Here is a 22,013-nt window from a genome sequence, read left to right on the forward strand (position 1 = left end):
CACACCCTTGTAATCACAGCACTTGAGAGGCTAAGACAGGAGGGTCGAGTAAGTTCGAAGCCAGCCTCAGCTACTTAGTGAGGCTCTCAAGCAACTGAGTGAGACCATTTCCAAATAAAATATAAAATAGGTCTGGGAATGTAGCCTGGAGGTAGAAAGCCCCTGGGTTCCACCCCTAGTACCACAAAAAATAAAAAAATAAAAATTAAAAATTAAAAGGGCTGGTGGTAGCCAGGCGTGATGGTGCATGCTTGTAATCCCAGTATTGGGGAGGCTGAGACAGGAGGATTGTGGCTTGAGGACAACCTCCCTCAGCTACTTAGTGAGGCCCTTTGCAACTCAGTGAGACCCTGTTTCAAGGGTTCCATCCCCAGTACTGAAGAAAAAAAAAAGGGTGGGCTGCTGGTGTAGCTTGGAGGTAGAATGCCCCTGTATTCAACCCACAGTGCCACAAAACAAATAATCTCTATCATCTTCCATTGGATTACAAATCAAAACCCAGATTTACATGATTCTCAACATTTGGTTTACCAATAACAATGCAATAAATGATGCAAAAACAAGAAAAAAAGAATGAATTTAAATTTTTTTCAATCTGGGCATGGTGGTGCATGCCTATAATCCCAGTTCTTGGGAAACTAAGACAGGACAATTAAAGGTTCACAATAAGCCTCAGCAATTTATTGAGGTGCTCTGCAATTAGTGAGGTTCTGTTTCAAAATAAAAAATAAAATAGGAGCCAAGTGTGGTGGCGCACGCTTGTAATCCCAGAATTTGGGAGGCCCTCTGTGACTCAGTGAGACCCGGTTTCAAAATAAAGAATAAAAAATAGGGCAGGGGGTGTAGCTCAGAGTTCGAATACCCCTAGGTTCCATCCCCAGACCCGCAAAAATAAATAAATAAATAAATAAATAAATAAATAAAATAGGCAGGGGAAAATATTAAAATATTCAGGTATAATACCCCTGGCTCAATTCACAGGACCACACATACAAAACAATAATAATTAATAATAATAATAATAATAATAATAATAATAATAAATATTCTTCATAAAAGTACCATGACTTGAAACAGAAGGTCTCATTTTGAAGTGCACAGTGGACCCTGCATGGCCATGGTGGTGGATCTGGATGAAGGAAAGTACTTTTTTTTTTTTCCCAAACTGGGCACAGAACCCAGAGACTCTGAGCTACACCTCCAACTCTATTTATTATTCTTTATTTTTATTTTTTGTCTTGTTTTATGGTGCTAGGTGTTGAACCCAGGGGCATTCTACCTTCAAGTTATACCCCAGCCCAATTTTTATTCTTTATTTTGAAAAAGGGTCTCACTAAGTTGCAGAAGGCCTCACTAAGTAGCTGAGGCTGGCAGCAAACCCACGATCCTCCAGTCTCAGCCTCTCAAGTACTAGAATTACAGCATTCCCCATCATGCCCAGCTAAACTTTTTTTAAAGGAAATACCCAAGTTTCCTGTGCATATGAAGTAAAACCAAATGATAACAACCACCATAAATATTCAATGGATAAACTAAAAAAAATCAGGACACTTTCCTTTAAATAATCTTGCCTATTTCTTGAAGGACATTATGAAAAATAATACTTAAATATATCATGTAATTATACCAACAGAAGGAATCTAAAATATTTACAAAAAGTATTTATTTGCCTTTCAGCCTCAGTAACTTAGTGAGGTGGCCCTTTGCAACTTGGTAAGACCCTGTTAGAAAATAAAGAATAAAAAATAGTGCTGGGGGTATAGCTCAGAGGTAGAATGCCCCTGGGTTCCATCCCCAGTACTGAAATCAATCAATCAATCAATAAATCAATCAGAAAAAAAGAAACAAAAAAAATCATTTGCCTTTCTTATATTACTTTTAAAGGATTAAAGAAATAGTAAAGGTAGCTATCAAAAAAATTTAAAGAAGCTGGGCGTGGTGGCGCACGCTGGTAATCCCAGCATTCAGGAGACTGAGACAGGAGGATCACAGTTCACAGACAGCTACTTAGTGAAGCCTTCCACAACTTAGTGAGACCGTTTCAAAATAAAGAATAAAAAATAGAGCTGGGGATGTAGCTCAGAGGTAGAATGCTCTGAGTTCCATCCCCAGTACCGCAAAGAAAGAAAAAAAAATTATGTCTTCATTTTATGTATTTATTTATTTATTTTTCAGTACTGGGGATGGAACCCAGGGGCATTCTACCTCAGAGCTACACCCCTACCCTATTTTTTATTCTTTATTTTGAAACAGTGTCTGAGTTGCAAAGGGCCTCACTAAGTAGCTGAGGGTGTCCTTGAACCACATCCTCCTGCCTCAGCCTCCCAAATGCTGGGATTACAATTGTGTGCCAACACACCCGGCTGTTTTATGTTATTTTTAAAGGATTAAAAGAAATAGTAAAGGTAGCTATCAAAAAGATTTAAAGAAGCTGGGCGTGGTGGCGCACGCTTATAATGGTGGCACCCATCAAACTTTCTCTGATGAAGAAATGTTCTACATCTGTCCAGCCCAGTGCAGTAGCTGCTAGACTTACATGGTTGTGGTTGTAGAACACCTAGAATATGGCTAGTGCTCCTGAGGATCTCAGACTTAGCCATTCAATTTTAACTATGTTTAATATAATTTCACATTTATTATCAGTAAATTAAATTTTATAATCACTAACTACTAGTATTAAGCCAGATCTAATAAAATGGATATAAGAAAAAAAGTACTCTCACAGACAAAATAGGAAATGAGAGTGGAGGAGTAACTGTTGATATAATACCATCTAACGTTTGCAGATGGGACTTTAATGTAACAAATGTCTAAAGACTGGCAGGACGCAACAGTGAAGGAGGAGGAGGCTCACATACCATGTTTGGAGAACTCGCCAGGAAGTAAATGTGGAGATGGAGAAGGCCAGGAGATTCTGAGGCAGGTTTCACAGGCAGCAAGTTGATCCTCTCCCGAGTCCTGAACCTTGAAGTTCCTCCTTCTCACTGGAAATGCAACTTCTCTTTGATTCCTTTTATACTGGAGAAAATCAGCACATTAACCTAATTAATCTGGGCCACATTTCGGTGACACCTGACTGAGGAGCTTAGAACTTAATCAGGGCTTCCTTCTGGGAACACACCTTTCTCACAATAATTGGATGTTTCAGACAACTGTGAAGCTATAGCAAGAAAAATTAGGGACATTCATATGCTTTTCTGTACATTCATAAATATCACTGAGTGCATTCCATGGACTGAGAGTATCGAAGGTCTTAGAATTCAAACCAACACCAGACATGCTGCAGTTCCATGGACATAAATCTGAAATCACCTGGAGAAAAACCAAACTTGAAAATAAAATACAGCCGGGCGTGGTGGCGCACGCTTGTAATCCCCACACTTGGGAGGCTGAGACAGGAGGATCGCACAGGTTCGAAGCCAGCCTCAGCTACTTAGTGAGGCTTTCAGCAACTTAGCGAGACCCTGTTTCCAAATAAAATATAAAAAAGGTCTGGGAGTATAGCCCAGAGGTAGAAAGCCTCTGGGTTCCACCCCTAGTACCACCAAAAATAAATAAATAAATAAAATAAAATAAAATACAAAATGAACAAATATGAAGGTTTGCAATATGATAATGGAATTACAAAATACAATGTTATTGTACGGGTGAGGTAAGTATTAGAGCATGTCTCATTTCCTTCTTTCAAAACAATATTCAGGATTATAATAAGAAGGATTTAATCACAGGGGGCTCTGAAATGGTAGACTAGAGAAACACTGTAGCAGCTGTTCTTTGAGACTGAATCACAACTACATTTCTTTTCTTTTCCTTTCTTTTCTTTTTTGCCGTCTGGGGATGAAACCCAGGGGCATTCGACCTCTGAGCTACACCCCCTGCCCACTTTTTTATTCTTTATTTTGAAACCGGGTCTCACTGAGTTGCAGAGGGCCTCACTAAGTAGCTGAGGCTGTCCACGAACCGCAATCCTCCGGTCTCAGCCTCCCGAATGCTGGGATTACAAACTGGGATTACAAGCGTGCGCCACCACACCCGGCCACAACTACATTTCTAACGTAGCAGACTGAGTATGGCTGAAAGACCTGAAAATCCAACTTAGTGAGCAGCATTGAAGAAAGAAACCATAAACATTGAAGTTAAGAACAAAAAATAATAAAATAGACTGTGGTAGGTTTAGGAATAGAGGGCTTAACAAAGAAGCCCTCCTGAGCCAGGCATGGTGGCACCGCCTGTAATCCCAGCATTCGGGAGGCTGAGATAGGAAGATCAGGTTCGCGGCCTGCCTCAGCTACTACTTAGGCCCTTTGCAAACCAGTAAGATCCTGTTTCAAAATAAAGAATAAAAAATAGGGCTGGGGGTGTAGCTCGAAGGTAGAATGCCCCTGGGTTCCATCCCCGGTACAGAAAGTAATAAGAATACAAAAATAAGAGAAGCCCTCCTCCTGTGACCTGGGGGGGGGGGGGACGTGTCAGCGAGTTTCAGAAAAGCAGACTCTACTGCCCAGAAAATTCATCATCTGAGCTGGAAAATCAGTCAGTTCCTGCCAGCACGGGAGAGAGTCCCCACACTTCCAGCAGCTTTGGTGAAAGTGAGGAAGGAAGGAGCCAGTCTAAGTAGACTTCCTCTTTCACTTCTGAGTAGATTATTAATTTCCATATTTTTCTTTCTTTTTCTCTCTGTTTTATTTTTGTATTCTGTTTGCTTTCTTTCTGTATACTCAACTCTTCTGAGCTGAACTAGATCATAAAAGACAAGCAAGTCATTTTGAGAACACTTATGAAACCGTAACCAAGGCATGCAACTTATATTTATAGCATTGTATGCGAACTTCACGCAAATATAAAATAGTGTTTCAGGACAGAGAGAGAGAGAAAAAAAAAAAGAAAGGAAAGATATATCAAGTACAACCTGAAAGGCAGAAGGCACGGTCGTCCGCTCGGAGCCCGATCGCCCGCGAGAGCGAGGCTGCACTTCCGGGTCTCGCTGCTGGGCGCGATGTTTTGTTTCCGGTCTGGTGTGGAGCGCACGATTACAGTTCCGGCTCTGCACACGGGTCACTGTGTTGTAGTTCCGGATGTTGGTACTGCGCTTGCTGTATTCTCAGCCCGCTCTTGTGTTTCTGGGTCGGGGCGCTTGGCCCGTCGAGAACTTCAGGAAGAAACACCTTGGGAGACCTTAGCCCCAGTGATAACGAGGCGTAGTTGGCAGGTACCAGCTGCCTTCCCATCAGCTGAGTCAGCACTCAGCCTTTTCAACAGTGAGAGCAGATGGAGCCATCGCCAACTGGACGTCTTATCAGCCCTGAACCAACATCCACCTTCACGGGCGAGAGCTGACAGCGCCCAGAAAGATCGGTGGGCAGTATTGACCACTGAAAGTGGGAAGCCAGTGTTCATCCTCGTTATGAGTAGTCTCTTGGCCAGCAGAGGTCACAATTGCGTTAAAAACCGCAGCTTACTAGGCGCTTGCGGGAACTGTCAAGGTGTAGTCTGGTCACCCCGGGGAGGTGTTGCGCCTGCGCATTGCCCACTAGATCTGGGCATTGCATTTTCATCTGAGCACCCAAGTGTAGCTTGAAATATCAGGTGCCAGATTTTTGGGAGGGCGACGGTTCAGGCAAGGAGACAGATGAGTGTTCAAGTAGGAGAGTTTATTTAATGATGCAGGGATGGGGATGGGATAACCAAAACGCGGTCAATTAACAGCTAAGCAGGGAGGGGAATGTGTTCGAGAAAGCAAGCAGATGTTGTTATAGGAATATTCAAAAGTAGGTAAGAGAAAACATTCTGTGGTATGTGGACAGGGAGGTCTTCAAGATCATGACAGTCTGTGGGCAGAATTTTCCCCTGAGGGTTGTAATGGGACCCAGGTAGGTCAAGCATGAGGGGTAGGGAGAGAGGTCTGCATAACTTTTCCTTACACTAGGGTGTACTGAGGTTTTCTATCTCAGTTGAAAAGTGTTGTTGTTGTTGTTGTGTTTGTTTTTTTTTCTTTTTTTCTTGTACTGGGGTTGAATTTAGAGACCTACTTCTGAGCTAAAATCCAGCCCTCACCTATATTTTTATTTTGAAACAGGGTCTAAATTGTGATCTAAACTCTATGTATGTATGTATGTATGTATGTATGTATGTATGTATGTATGTATTTTTGGTGGTACTGGGGTTCCTGGAAGCCCTTCTACCTCCGGGCTACACTCCCAGACCTATTTTTTATATTTTTATTTGAAACAGGGTCTCTTAAGCCAGCGCGGCTGCCTTCAAACCTGCTCAATCCTCCTGTCTCCACCTCCCAAGTGCGGGGATTAGAAGCGTGCGCCACCATGCCCGGCTATTTTTTTCTTTTTTTAATACTGATTCCTAAATACTTGGCTGTTTTTTTGTTTTGTTTTGTTTTGTTTGCGGTACTGGGGATGGAACCCAGGGGCATTCTACCTCCGAGCTACACCCCCAGCCCTATTTTGAAACCAGGAATTACTGAGTTGTAGGGGGCCTCACTAAGTAGCTGAGGCTGGCGGCAAACCACGGGATCCTCTAGACTCACCCTCCCAAAAGCTGGGATTACACCATCACGCCTGGCCTTATTCTTTTTTTTTTTTTTTTTTAGGTCTGGGGATGGAACCCAGGGGCATTTGACCTCCGAGCTACAACCCCTGCCCCATTTTTTATTTTTTATTTTGAAACCGAGTCTCACTGAGTTGCAGAGGGCCTCACTAAGTAGCTGAGGCTGTCCGCAAACCGCAATCCTCTGGCTCAGCCTCCCAAATGCTGGGATCCCAAGTGTGCGCCACCATGCCCGGCTACACAGCCCTACTTTTTGTGTTTTATTTCGAAACAGGGTCTCACTAAGTTGCAGAGGGCTTCACTAAGTAGCTGGGGCTGGCTGAGAAATTGTGATCCTCCTGTCTCAGCCTCCCAAATACTGGGAATACAAGCGTGTGCCACTATGCCTGGCTCAGTGTAATTTTTTTTTTAATGTTAGTACTTCCACTATGGAAAAATGTGAAGTTCCTAATAAAACTGAAAATTAAAGTAACATAGGATTCAGATACCACTTCTGTGAGGAAGGAAAGTCAGAGGCAGAACTCTGTCCTATGAAAAGAGGGAGAAGATTGAAAGAAAACTATTTGGTGATTCAGGGGCCTGGATTCCATGTTCCCAAGTGGTGAAGAGACCCAGCACTCAATGCGTGTCCCCTCCCCAGTGAGCCATCCCCATGGGAGGGAAACTTGTCCCCTGCCTTGTCCAATGGAACTCCAGCCTTTTTTCTGTTCCCATGCCTCTGGCAAAAGGTATCTCTTAAAATCCACTTATGTTTGAAGCAAAACATGGAACATATTTTTCCAACCAATAATGTCTCAGGAATCACTGAAATCTCATGAAGCATCAGAGGAGCTCCCAGACTTTTACTTTACTATCAAGTATGCAGTATAAGCGAGGCGTGGCAGCATACTCTTGTAATCCAGCATTTAGGAGGCTGAGACAGGGGCATCAAGGTTCATGGCCAGCTTTAGTTACTAAGTATTGCCCTGTACAACTCAGTGAGACCCTGTTTCAGAATAAAGAATAAAAATTAGTGCTGGGGAGCCGGGCGTGGTGGCGCACACTTGTAATCCCAGCATTCCGGAGGCTGAGACCAGAGGATCACGGCTGGACAACAGCCTCAGCTACTTAGGCCCTTTGCAACTTAGTGACACCCTGTTTCAAGATAAAAAATAAAAACTAGGGCTGGGGGTATGAATCGAAGGTCTAATGCCCCTGGTTTCCATCCCCAGGCCCACCAAAAAAAAAAAAAAAAAAAAAAATAGGATTGGGGTAGTAAAGCTCAGAGGAGAGGTAGAATGCCCGTGGATTCAATCCCCAGTACCACACCAAAAAAAAAAAAAAAAAAAAAAAAAAAAAAAACTGATGTTATAGCCAGATGTGGTGGTACATGCTTGTAATCCCAGCACTTAGGAAGCTGAGACAGGAGGATCACACAGGTTCAAACCCAGCCTCAGCTACTTAATGAGGCTCTCAGCAACTTAGGAGACCCTGTTTCCAAATAAAGTATAAAATTTCCGGGTGTGGTGGCGCACTCTTGTAATCCCCCCCACACGCTTGGGAGGCGGAGACAGGAGGCTTAAGAGACCCTGTTTCCAAATAAAAATATAATAATAGGTCTGGGAGTGTAGCCCAGAGGTAGAAGGGTTTCCAGGAACCCCAGTACCACCAAAATAAATAAATAAATAATATATATATATATATATATATATATATATATATATATATATTAAAATGAGTCTGAGAGTATAGCCTGGAGGTAGAAAGCCCCTGGGTTCTACCCCCAGTGCTGGGGGTGTGGGGGACGATGTTATAAGCTAGGCATGGCGGTGCAAATTTGTAATCTCAGCCCTTGGGTGACTGAGACAGAAGGATCACAGGTCCAACATCAGCCTCTGCAACTTAGTGAGGCCCTCCACGACTCATTGAGACCTTGTTTCCATGAAAACCAGTAGTCTCACATAGAAAGGCAAGCAGCACACAGGAGAACAGCCAGGGTGTGGCGACCGAGGTCCAGTCTCGCAGACCAGGTGAGCTGAGCCCTCCTTAGGCCTGGCAGCTGAAGCTGCCGGCAGTCTGCCGAGATCACAGCCCACCTGAACCCCGCGTGGCTGTCTTAGCAGAGGACCCCGCCTGCCGTGGCCGGGGCTACTCAGCTCTCAGTACTGAGCTCTAATGATTGTTGTTGTTACAGCCAATGACTTTGTGGCAGTGTGTTATACTAAATCAAAAAAAAATTGAAGGTACCTTTTTCTCTTCTCTCACCACCCCTACCTAAGAATTGCATCTAAACAACTGAAATATTTACATGCAACACACAGAGAATGGCCTGGAAAATAAAAGAATCACATGAAACAAGTGTCATCCATGTTATCAATTTAATGTGAGCCTGGTAAACTGCAGAGTAGAACAAAAAAAGAAAACGTCAGAAAGTCTAATATGGCGGTGCCAGCAGGAACTGCCACAGATGGGTGGATCCCGGGACATACTTCAAATATCGAGACACTCGTACAAAGAGGATGGAATTAAAATATCATTAAAAGTAAGAAATTTTGGCCAGGTGGGTGTCGCACGCTTGTAATCCCAACATTTGGGAGGCTGAGACAGGAGGATCATGGTTCCAGGACAGCCTCAGCTACTTAGTGTGGCCCTTTGCAACTCAGTGAGACCTTGTTTCACAAAAAAACAGGGCTGGGGGCATAGCATGGAGGTAGAATGCCCCTGGGATCCATCCCCAGCACCACAAAAAAAAAGAAAAAAAATTAAGTCTTTTTTTTCTCTTCTATAAAAATCTAATACAGTACTGGAATTACAAGCATGTGCCACCACACCCGGCCTGATCTTACTTTAAAAATATAATTCTAAGCCGGGAGTGGTGGCGCACGCTTGTAATCCCAGCATTCAGGAGGCTGAGACAGCCTCAGCTACTTAGTGAGGACCTTTGCAACTCACTAAGATCCTGTTTCAAAATAAAGAATAAAAAAATAGGGCTGGGGGTGTAACTCGGAGGTAGAATGCCCCTGGATTCCATCCCCAGTACTGGGGGAAAAAATATTCTTTCCTAACACTATACCAATTATTAAATGCACAAATGAGTATATTTAATATATAAGTAAAATCTCTGAATTTACTTAATGTTGGTGCCTCTTTCTGGACCGTCCTTCTGGTTGTCCAAAAATAACAAGTTGGAATACGCCTTAGGAAGTTACGGAGCAGGAATACAGGGTGCTCAATAGTTCTGAGTACTGCAAACAAACTGGGTACACAAAATAGTTCTGTCAAGTCTTCCAGAATGTTTAAAGCTGAGCACTCAAGACATCTACATTGGTTCTATTAAAAGTTCTGACGAGCCGGGCGTGGTGGGCACACACTTGTAATCACCGCACTTGGGAGGCTGAGACAGGAGGATCACACGGGATCGAAGCCAGCCTCAGCTACTTAGTGAGGCTCTCAGCAACTTAGTGAGACCCTGTTTCCAAATAAAGTATAAAAATAGGTCTGGGAGTATAGCCCGGAGGTAGAAAGCCTCTGGGTTCCACCCCAGTACCACCCAAAAAAAAAAAGAAAGAAAAGTTGTGATGAGCCGGGTGTGGTGGCACGAGCCGGGTGTGGTGGCACGCGCTTGTAATCCCAGCATTCAGGAGGCTGAGACTGGAGTATTGTGGTTCGCGGACAGCCTCAGCTACTTAGTGAGGCCCTCTGCAACTCAGTGAGACCCTGTTTCAAAATAAAGAATAAAAAATAGGGCAGGGGGTGTAGCTCAGAGGTCAAATGCCTCTGGGTTCCATCCCAGACCCGCAAAAACACAAACAACAACAAAAAAAGTTGTGACGCGGTTCCATAGTGTAGCGGGATTACACACATGTGCCACTACAGCAGGCAATTTGTTATTTACATGCAACTTGAACACACTAATGCCGTTTTAAGGTACTCAGACAGACTGAAGTCTTTTCCCCGCACATGAAATAAATGTGGGCTTCTCAACAGTGTCCTTCGCCGATGTTGCTTATGGCTAGAAGATGCCCTGATGCCTGGCTTGCCCACACTGATAGTATTAGTAAGGTTTCTTTCTATTATGTGTTCTCTGATGGTGCCTAATGCCAGAATTTGTGCTGAAGGCTTTCCCACACTGTTGGTGAAAGGCCCCATTTAGAAGAAAAATCACAAGCCCTAGCAGCCAGCTAATAGTTAAAACAGCCAGCTAATAGTTTAAAAGAAAAGTATATATTACTGCAGCTTGCAGCTTAAGAAGCATAGCTTAAGAATGAGAAATATGCAATAAGCCCACCCTGTTCCAGGAACGTACCTAGCATCTTATCTATACTGACCAGGTCAGCGCGCCCTGTGCCGGGAACCTGCTGACTACACCTGGTATCTTATCTAACACTTGACTACAGAATGTACTTTTTCAAATGATTCTGTAATATTTTGCAAACGCATGTAACTTGATCCAAACCCCCCTTAACTGGTGGTCTTTTCCCTATAAATACCCTCAATTTCAGTCGCTCGGGGCCGAACTCCTATACGAGTCGGCCCCAGTGCACTGGCTCCTTAATAAATCTTTGCCTTTTGCTTTTGCATCAAGGAAAATAAAGTCTCTCGTGTGTTCTTGATGTCGCTTATCCCGAGGCTGATTGGGGGTCTCCCCTCGTCAGGGGTCTTTCATTGGCACTCATAAGGCTTCTCTCCAGTGTGCGTTCTCTGATGGTACTTAAGGCTAGAAGACGCACTGAAGGCCTTCCCACACTGTTGGCACTCATAAGGCTTCTCGCCAGTGTGTGTTCTCTGATGATGCTTAAAGTTAGGATACGCACTGAAGGCCTTCCCACACTGTTGGCACTCATAAGGCCTCTCGCCAGTGTGTATTCTCTGATGTTGCTTAAGAACAGAATATGAGTTGAAGGCTCTCCCACACTGCCCGCACTCATAGGGCTTCTCTCCCGTGTGCGTCCTCTCATGCTGCTTCAGGTTATAGGACTGGGCAAAGGCTCGCCCACACCAACGGCATTCATAAGGCTTCTTGCCGCTGTGTGCTTCCTCGTGCCGCCTAAAGCTAACAAATATCCTGAAGGCTTTCCCACACGGAGGGCGTTTCTAAGTCTTCTCCCCAGTGTGTGTTCTCTCATGTTGTTTAAGGCTACAGGAATGGCTGAAGGCTTCCCCACACACAGGGCACGCATGCGGTTTCTCTCCACTGTGTGTCTTCTCATGTTGTCTAAGGTTAGGAACTGAACGAAGGTTTTCCCACACTGATGACATCCGTGTGGCTTCTCTCCAGTGTGAGTCCGCATGTGCACTGTAAGTGTAGCGGGGGCGATAAAGGCTTCGTCACAGTGAGGACATTTGTACGGCCTCTCTCTAGAGTGGATCATCTTGTGTCGATTAAAAGAAGTCAGGTGGCGGAGGCTTTCTCACACAGAGCACATGCACAAGGTTTCTCTCCGGTGTGTGTTCTCTTGTGTGACTTCAGGGTAAGGAGCTGGACAAAGGCTTTCCCACACACGTCGCGTTCAAACGGTTTCTCTTCAGCGTGAATAGGAAAATGCTTTCTAAGGTAAGAGGAACAAGGAAAGGCTTTCCCACAGAGATGACATTTGCATTGCCTATCTTCACAGTCAACTGCTTGACATCTGCTGCTTGAGCCATTCAACTGGAAATGTTCATCTGACTTGTCAAATTGATATCCTATTCAGTGTAAAAAGAGGAAAGCATTTTGAGTTTTCTGCTAATAAATATTCCTTGTTGTTTTTTTTTCTTTGTAGTACTGGGGATGGAACCCAGGGGCTTTCTACTTCTGAGCTATACCCCTGCCCTATTTTTTATTCTTTATTTTGAAACAGGGTCTCACTGAGTTGCAGGGGGCCTCACTAGCTGAGGCTGGCCATGAAACACAGTCCTCCCGTCTCAGCCTCCCTAATGCTGGGATTACAAGCGTGCGCCACCATGGCCAGCTATAAATATTCATTATTAGCAAGTTCATTGGAGGTTAATGAGAAAAATAAGGAAAAACAAGAAATTTAGCTCAGAAAACATTTAACAGAGAGAATTTTGAAGTTCCTCAATAGAATATGATAAAATCTTCAAGACCACAATGTAGTGTTGTGAAAAAGTAGTTGAAAAATATATAAGTAAACAATTTTCTTTTATGTAGTTATAAATTCTATAAAAGAATAAATTCAGGGAATCGAGTGGGATATTGGTAGAAAAGAGAAGATATTTGTAGACACAAAGGCTATACGTATTTCTCTCTATTTCTTCCAGGACTCACCAACGGAAGCGACATGGCTGGTGGTCTCTTCCGTCACCTGTCTGTACAGCTTCCACTGGGATGCGTCCATAAGGGCCCACTCTTCTTCGGTAAATTTTATGGTGACATCTGCAATGGTCACTGGTTCCTAGAATATCATGGACATTCCAGTTTACAGAGAGTAGTCATGCTATTTTTCACAGTAGCAGAGTTGAGATTGACAGCACTGCAGCAGAGGAGATTTGGGTGTATAGAAAGAGCAAACTGGCCCGGCGTGGTGGTACACACTTGTAATCCCAGCATTCGGGAGGCTGAGACCGGAGAATTGCAGTTCGTGGACAGCCTCAGCTACTTAGTGAGGCCCTCTGCAACTCAGTGAGACCCTGTTTCAAAATAAAGAATAAAAAATAGAGCAGGGGTTGTAGCTTGGAGGTTGAACGCCCCTGGGTTCCATCCCCAGACCCGGCTCCCCCAAAGAAAGAGCAAACTCTAAGTATGGGACAAGTCCATTCTTTCTTAGTGCCCAGCATGCACCTAACCTTCAGAAACACTCCAAAAAAAGAAAGACAAAATTGAGTGTATATGGTACTGAAGATTCAACACAAGCATTATGCTTCTGAGCTATACCCCCAGGATTTATTTATTTATTTATTTATTTAGATACTGGGGATAGAACCCAAGGGCATTCTAACTCTGAGCTACATCCCCAGCCCTATTTTTTTTTTTAATTCTTTATTTTGAAACAGGGTCTCACTAAATTGCAGAGGGCCTCACTAAGTAGCTGAGGCTGGCTACAAACCTGTGATCCTTGTATCATGTCTTGAGACAGGAGAATCTGGGTTCACAGACAGTGAACCTTGCAGTGAATAGCAGGGTTAATGCATCAATTATTTCAAAATGATGCCATACAGCGAGTGGGTGTCAAATACTCACTGGCGCCCTTTTCAGGACACAGCGATAGCACTCAAACCGATCCCTGGCATGGGAGGTGGGCAGGTGGACACTCGTGGGTCCTGATGCACAGTAACCAGCTCCAGAGCCCTGGGGGACAGGAGTACCTCCTGCTTTCATTAAGACTCATCAGTTGCTGTCAACATGGCTGCAATAGCAGTTGGGAAAGGCAGTCTCTGCTCACCAGTGCATGCATGGCCATGAAGTCCGTTTTCAGCACTCTTCCCGTGGCTTTCCAAACAACATCTAAGCACTAAGCAGGAGAATCTGTGGATGAAAAATGAAACCATGAAGCCGGGCATGGTGGCGCACGCTTGTAATCCTAGTGCTTGGGAGGCTGAGACAGGAGGATCGCACAGGTTCAAAGCCAGCCTCAGCTACTTAGTGAGGCTCTCAGCAACTTAGTGAGACCCTGTTTCCAAATAAAAGTATAAAATAGGTCTGGGAAATATAGCCCAAGGTAGAAAAGCCCCTGGGTTCCTGGGTTCCACCCCCAGTACCACCAAAAAAAAAAAAAGAAAGAATGAAACTATGAGACTCCACTGGTGCACAATATCCAGAACCTCCTGTCACCAATTTCCAGCCATTCACTAGTGTGAATAACTAAAAGATGAATAAAGAAAAATGCAAGCCGGGCGTGGTGGCACACTCCGGCTGTCCCAGCATTTGGGAGCCCACTACTCCATCCAGAGCATCCACAGACCCCACCCTACGCGTGAGCCCTTGACATCCCGGCATCCTCCAGGACCAGGAGTCCGGTGCCATACGGTCACTGGCATGTACGATCACAGTAATCCAGGTCAAGGGTGTTCACGGCTGATGTTCATACACAGTGACTGGGAATTAGCAAGGAATCTAGTTCCTGCATCTGATATTTTGCTAAAGTGGAAGATGAAAACTTTGAAATCCTTTTGTTAGTTTTCCCTGGCTGCTTACCCCTGCTTGCAATTAGAGAACTGCCAATAGAAGAACAATAAGCCTTTACAATTTTTTTTTTCTTTTTGGTGGTACTGGGGATGGAACGGAGGGGCCTTCTACCTCCGGGCTACAGCCCAGACCTATTTTATATTTTATTTGGAAACAGAGTAGCTGCTCCCAAAGTAGCTGAGGATGGCTTAGAATCTGCGATCCTCCTGTCTCAGCCTCCCAATCACGGGGATTACAAGCGTGCGCCACCACACTCGGCTCAAATTGTTTTGTCTGTCCTAAAATATCAGCAATAACTTGTTGCATTTTATGAATAAATGTAGTGTCATAATAAAAGTAGAATTCATAAGTTTGTACCAGATGTTAGAAAAAAGCAATAATTGCACAAAAATGTAATCTGTGATTACAAATTTTCATATATTTGCTTAAACCTCAGAATTCTCATCACTACAGGGTATTTCCAAATGTAATAAATGACACAGCCAGGTATGGTAGCGCATGCTTATAATACCAGCATTGGGGTGGGGAGGCTGACACCAAAGGATCACAGTTCACGGACAGTCTCAGCTACTTAGTGAGGCCCTCCACAACTTGCTGAGACCCCGTTTCAAAAAATAAAGAATAAAAAAGCCGGGCGTGGTGGCGCACGCTTGTAATCCCAGCGCTTGGGAGGCTGAAACAGGAGGATCACACAGGTTCGAAGCCAGCCTCAGCTACTTAGTGAGGCTTACTCAGCAACTTAGTGAGACCCTGTTTCCAAAAAAATATTAAAAAAAGGTCTGGGAGTATAGCCTGGAGGCAGAAAGCCCCTGGGTTCCACCCCTAGTACCACCAAAAAAAAAAAAAAAAAGAATAAAAAATGGGACAGGAGGTGTAGCTCAGAGGTCGAATGCACCTGAGTTTCATCCCCAGACCCACACAAAAAAAGACATAAACAGATTGAGAAACTTATTACAAACTGACAAAAATATATATATAATTTCAATTATTTTTTTTTTCTCTCTTGTGCTCAAAGAGTTTTTTTGTTTTGTTTTGTTTTGTTGCAGATCTGGAGATGGAACCCAGAGGATTTGACCTCCGAGCTACACCCCTTGCCCTATTTTTTATTCTTTATTTTGAAATAGGGTCTCACTAAGTAGCTGAGGCTGTCTGCAAACTGCGATCCTCTGGTCTCAGCCTCCCAAATGCTGGGATTACAAGTGTACACCACCACACCCGGCTCCAAAGATTTTTTTTTTTTTTTGGTGGTACTAGGGATGGAACCCAGAGGCAATATACCTCCTGAGCTACACTCCCAGCCCTATTTATTTATTTATTTTTATTTTAGAAATATTCATTTATTTATTATTTATTTATTTTTATTTTATGGTATTAAGGGTGGAACCCAGAGGCTTTCTACCTCCGGGCTATACTCCCAGACCTATTTTATACTTTATTTAGAAACAGGCTCTTGCTAAGTTGCTGAGAGCCTCACTAAGTAGCTGAGGCTAGCTTCGAACCTGTGAGATCCTCCTGTCTCTGCCTCCCAAGCGCAGGGATTACAAGCGTGCGTCACCATGACCGGCTCAGCCCTATTTTTTATCCTTTATTTTGAAGCAGGGTCCCAGAGTTGCAATTGGCCTCACCAAATAGCTGATGCTATCCTCAAACCGTGATTCTCCTGTCTCAGCCTCCCAAATGCTGGGATTACAAGCATGCACCACCATGCCCGGCAGCTCAAAGATTTTAAGAGTCATACATGACCCTAGGTTTATGTGTAACGGTGCCTCTAACATGGCCAACTAGACACCTAGCCCTGCCATTGCAACACCTTCTCCTTTCTGCTTCTTCAAATATTACTACCCTGCCTGTTACTGCACCATGCAGGAATCTCCAGTGCACTGGCTGATCTTCTCAAACACCATTCTTTCTTCATTCTTCTTTTTTTTTCTTTTCTTTTCTTTTTTTTTTCTTTTTTCTTTTCTTTTTTTTTTTTTTTTTTTTTTTTTTGCAGTACTGGGGATGGAACCCAGGGCCACTCTACCTCCAAGGGATACCCCTGCCCAATTTTTTATTCTTTATTTTGAAACAGGGTCTCACTGAGTTGCGGAGGGCCTCACTAAGTAGCTGAGGATTTCACAGACCTTGATCCTCCTGTCTCAGCCTCCTGAATGCTGGGATTACAAGCATATGCCACCATGCCTGACTTCTCTCTTCATTCTTACTGCCCAAATTATATACTTCATTACTTCAAAATTATCCAGAGTAAGCCGGGCGTGGTGGCGCACGCTTGTAATCCTCACGCTTGGGAGGCTGAGACAGGAGGATCGCGCAGGTTCGAAGCCAGCCTCAGCTACTTAGTGAGGCTCTTGGCAACTTAGTGAGACCCTGTTTCCAAATAAAATATAAAATAGATCTGGGAGTATAGCCCGGAGGTAGAAAGCCTCTGGGTTCCACCCCCAGTACCACCAAAAAAGAAAATTAAAAATTAATATTTCTATTAATTTCTTTTATTCCTCAAACTACTTCTCACACTTATCAAGAACTCCATAGCAGGTGACTTCTACTTTAAACACCATAGGGTTAAATACAATCACATTTTTAAAAAAAAAGCATAACCATACTTGGAGTCTTCATGGGCAGTAATCAATAATCCCTGATGTATTCAGGGATTCTAAATTAGGCATTCTTAGCCGGGCGTGGTGGCACACGTTTGTAATCCCCGCACTTAAAAGGCGGAGACAGGAGGATCAAGCAGGTTCGAAGCCAGCCGCGCGCACAGGCTTAGGAGACCCTGTTTCCAAATAAAAATGTAAAAATAGGTCTGGGAGTGTAGCCTGGAGGTAGAAGGGCTTCCAGGAACCCCAGTACCACCACCAAAAAAATAAATAAATAAATTAGGCGTTCTTAGCAAAGTGTGGTGATATACACCTGTATTCACAGTACTCAGACCACTCAGGCTAGAGGACCCCAGGTTTGAGGACAGCCTCAGCAAGTAGTGGGACTCTCATCAACCTAGCGTGGCTCTGTTTCAAAATAAAAATAAGATTGGAGCCAGGTGCAGTGGTGCATGCTGAGACAGGAGGATCTGTGTTTGTGGCCAGCCTCAGCTATTTAATGAGACCCTTTGGAACTCAATGAGACCCTGTTTTAAAATAAAGAATAAAAAATAGGGCTGAGGGCATAGCTTGGAGGTAGAGTGTTCTTGGGTTCCATCCTCAGTACTGAAAATAAAAATTGGCCTGGGGGGTAGCATGGAGGTAGAATGCCCCTGGGTTCCATCCCCAGTACCACAAAAAAATATATAAAAAGGGCTGGGGTGAATCTTAGAGATAGAATGTCCCAGGGTTCAGCTGGGCGTGTTGGCCCACGCTTGTAATCCCCGCGCTTGGGAGGCTGAGACAGGAGGATCACACATGTTCAAAGCCAGCCTCAGCTACTTAGTGAGGCCTTTAGCAACTTAGTGAGACGCTGTTTGCAAATTAAATATATTTTTTAAAAAAAAGTCATCTTTGCAATCAAATTTTTTTTTTCTTTTTGTGGATCTGGGGATGGAAACCAGGGGCATTCAACCTCCAAGCTACACCCCCCTGCCCTATTTTTTTATTCTTTATTTTGAAACAGGGTCTCAATAAGTTGCAGAGGGCCTCACTAAGTAGCTGAGGCTGTCCACGAACTGCGATCCTCCAGTCTTAGCCTCCTGAAATGCTGGGATTACAAGCGTGCCCACCACGCCCGGCTTGAAAACTATTATTGATCCTCCTCTCACCATAGTAGTGACAATACAATAATCCCATATATTTCATAAACACTTATATTGAGCCGGGCGAGGTGGTGCACACTTGTAATCCCCGTGCTTGGGGGGCTGAGACAGGAGGATCGCACAGGTTTGAAGCCAGCCTCGGCTACTTAGTGAGGCTCTCAGCAACTTAGTGTGAGACCCTGTTTCTAAATAAAATATAAACCAGGTCTGGGAGTGTAGCCAGGAGGCAGAAAGCCCCTGGGTTCCACCCCCAGTACCACACAGACACACAAACACTCACTGTCGCATCATAATTACACAACATAGTGAAGTTCAGCGATAGGAACACACTGCACGCAGCCCTCGGTGAGCTTCCACTGAGATCCCAACCCACTCCTCCTCTTCCTTTACATGAAATGCCTCTGGGTTCATTCCCCAGTACCATAAATACATATATATAAAACCATCATTTTTTGTCTGAGCAGGGTGGTGCATACTTATAATCCCAGTACCTGAGAGGCAGAGACAAGAGGACTGCAGGTTCAAGACCAGCCTCAACAATTTAGCAAGGCCTTCAGCAACTTAGTGAGACCTGTTTCGAGATAAAATAAAATAAAAGCCTGGTGGTGCATGCCTATAAGCCCAGTTCTTGGGAGGCTGAGACAGGAAAAGAACAGGTCCGAAGCCAGCCACATCAGCTTAGTGAGACACTAGCTTCAAAATGAAAAATTTTAAAAAATCAAACTGAGGGTGTAGCTCAGAGTTAAAATACCCCTGGGTTCAATCTCTAGTACCCCCCCCCCACACACACACACAAATATATTATGAAAAATAATACATAAGTACAAAATGCAAATATGCCAATAGAAAAATGATAAAGATATTCACAAGGAAATTATTTGCATTTCTCTTTTTTTTAAGGATTAAAAGAAACAAAACCATCTGACAGCACATGCTTATAATCCCAGTACTTGAGAGACTAAGACAAGAGGATCACAGGCTTCTAGACAGCCTTACCAATAAAACGAAATTCTCAGCAATTTAAGATCCTGTTTAGCCAGGCATGGTAGTGCATGCTTGTAGTCCCAGTACTTGGGAGGCTGAGACAGGAGGATTGTAGGTTTGCAGGCAGTCTCAGCAACTTAGTGAGACCCTATTTCAAAATAAAAAATAGGGTTGGGAAGCCAGGCATGGTGGAGCATGCTTGTAATCCCAGCATTTGGTAGGCTGAGACAGGAGGATGACAGGTTCTCAGACAGCCTCAGCTACTTAGTGAGGCCTTTTGCAACTCAGTGAGGCCCTGTTTCAAAATAAAGAATAAAAAGTAGGGCTGGGGACTTAGCTCAGAGGTGGAATGTCCCTGGGTTCCATCCCTAGTGCCGGAAAAGAAAACAAAACATAGGGCTGGGGTGTAGTTCAGAGGTAGAATGCCCCTGGATTCAATCCCCAGTACCATACACACAAAAGCAAAGATCCTGCTGAGAAAGAAAAAAGAAAAATGTCTGGGGGTGTAGCTCAGAAGTACAATCCCCCTGTGTCCAATCCCCAGTACCACAAAGACAAAGAAACGAATAACAAAAATAATGTAAGTACCTATCAGGCTTATTTATTGCGAGCTCTAGAGATAGAACCCAGGGGCATTCGACCTCCGAGCTACACCCCACCCCCTGCTCTATTTTTATTCTTTACTTTGAAACAGGGTCTCACTAAGTTGCAGAGGGCCTCACTAAGTAGCTGAGGCTGGCCGTGAACCACGATCCTCTGGTCTCAGGCTCCGGAATAATGGGATTCCAAGCGTGCACCACCACGCTAGGCTCTTATCAGACTAATTTAAAGAAACCAATATTTTCCCCCCCTTTGTGATACTTGGGATTGAACCCAGGGGCAATCAATTGTGGGCTAACTCCCAGATCTATTTTATTTTTTATTTTGAAGCAGGTCTTTGCTAAATTGCTAAGACTTGCCTTGAACCTTGTGACCATCCTCTCTTAGCCTCCCAAGTATTGAGATTACAGGTGTAAAGCACACATCTGGCTTAGAAATCACCTTTTTAAAAAATCATCTTATGCTTGACGTAGTGGCATATACCTGTAATCCCAGTACTTGGGAGTCTGAGATAGGAGTCTCTTGGGGCTTGAGGCCAGCCTCAGCAATGTAGGAAAACTATTTCAGAAGAAAAAAATAAGCCAGTATGGTGGTGTATTCTTATAATCCCAGTATTTTGAAGGCTAAAACAGAAGTATTGCGGACTCAAGGCAGGTTAGCAAGTCATGAGACTCTCATCGACCTAGTGAGACCCAGTTGCAAAATAAAAGTAAAAACAGTGCCGGGGATGTAGCTCAGAGGGAGAATGCTCCTCAGTTCAACTCCCAGAACCACAAATAAAAATTTAAAAAAAAAAAGAACGTTCCTGGGTTCTATCCCCAGTAATAATAAAATGAAATAAAAAAGAACTTTTAAAAATGAAAGAGCTGAGGGCTTAGTGCAGGGGTAGAATGTCTCTGGGTTAAATCTACATACACACACACACACACACACACACACACACACACACACACACACAATTTTCTAGAAACACAAAAAGCAGAAGCAGAAAATACCTTGCCCACCAAGATAAACAAACAAGAAGACTGCAGCCCAAGCCGTAGACCAAGGCTCCAGTCAAACCTATATGGAAGGAAAAACACAGTATTTCCAGGCTCCATCTCCTGTTCGGAGAACTCACCAGGGAATACAAATTGGAGGAGATGGCGCAGTCCTGGAGATTCCGGGGCGGCTCCCCAGGTGAGCAGCAGGAGGACCCTCTCCTAAGCCCTGAACGCGGGTTCCTCCTCCTTCCAGGAAACGCATTCTTTTACACTGAGAAGATCAGCCAATTATACTAACTCCTGCCACATTCCAGGGAAGATCAGCCAATTATACTAACCCCTGCCACATTCCAGGGAAGATCAGCCAATTATACTAACCCCTGCCACATTCCAGGAACACACCCTCGGAGCTGAGACCCGGAACACACCTGCTCACTCTGATTGGATAGTCCAGAAAACTGGGAGGCTGTAGCCTTGACCCATGTTTCAAGAGCAAGGAGGTAAGGGTCTTTTAGAAGCAGAATTTGAGACATGCACTGGTTCTTTGTACATTCATAAATACCCGTAGGTGCATTACACTGACTGGAAGGCATTCAAACACTGGGAATTCAGACAAGAACAGACAGATACACTGGGCTCCATGGACTTAAAGCTAAAATGGCCTGGGAGAAAGCCAAAATTGAAAATAAAATGGAAAATGAATAAATATATAATTTTGCAACATAATAACGGTATTACAAAATATTGTTGCTGCAATGGGGGAGGAGAGTATTAGGGAAGGCCTTACCTAGTTTTTTCAAGACAAGATTCGGAATTTACTAACAGGAGATTCTCAAAATGGCTGGTGAGAGCTGGGCGTGGTGGCACACGCTTGTCATCCCAGCATTCGGGAGGCTGAGACAAGAGGATCGCGGTTCACAGCCAGCCTCAGCTACTTAGTGAGGCCCTTTGCAACAGTGAGACCCTATCTCAAACTAAAGAATAAAAAAATGGGGCTGGAGGTGTAGCTCGGAGGTAGAATGCCCCTGGGTTCCATCCC

The sequence above is a fragment of the Muscardinus avellanarius genome (assembly GCF_963383645.1).
Source record: "Muscardinus avellanarius genome assembly, chromosome: 14".
NCBI lineage: Eukaryota > Metazoa > Chordata > Mammalia > Rodentia > Gliridae > Muscardinus > Muscardinus avellanarius.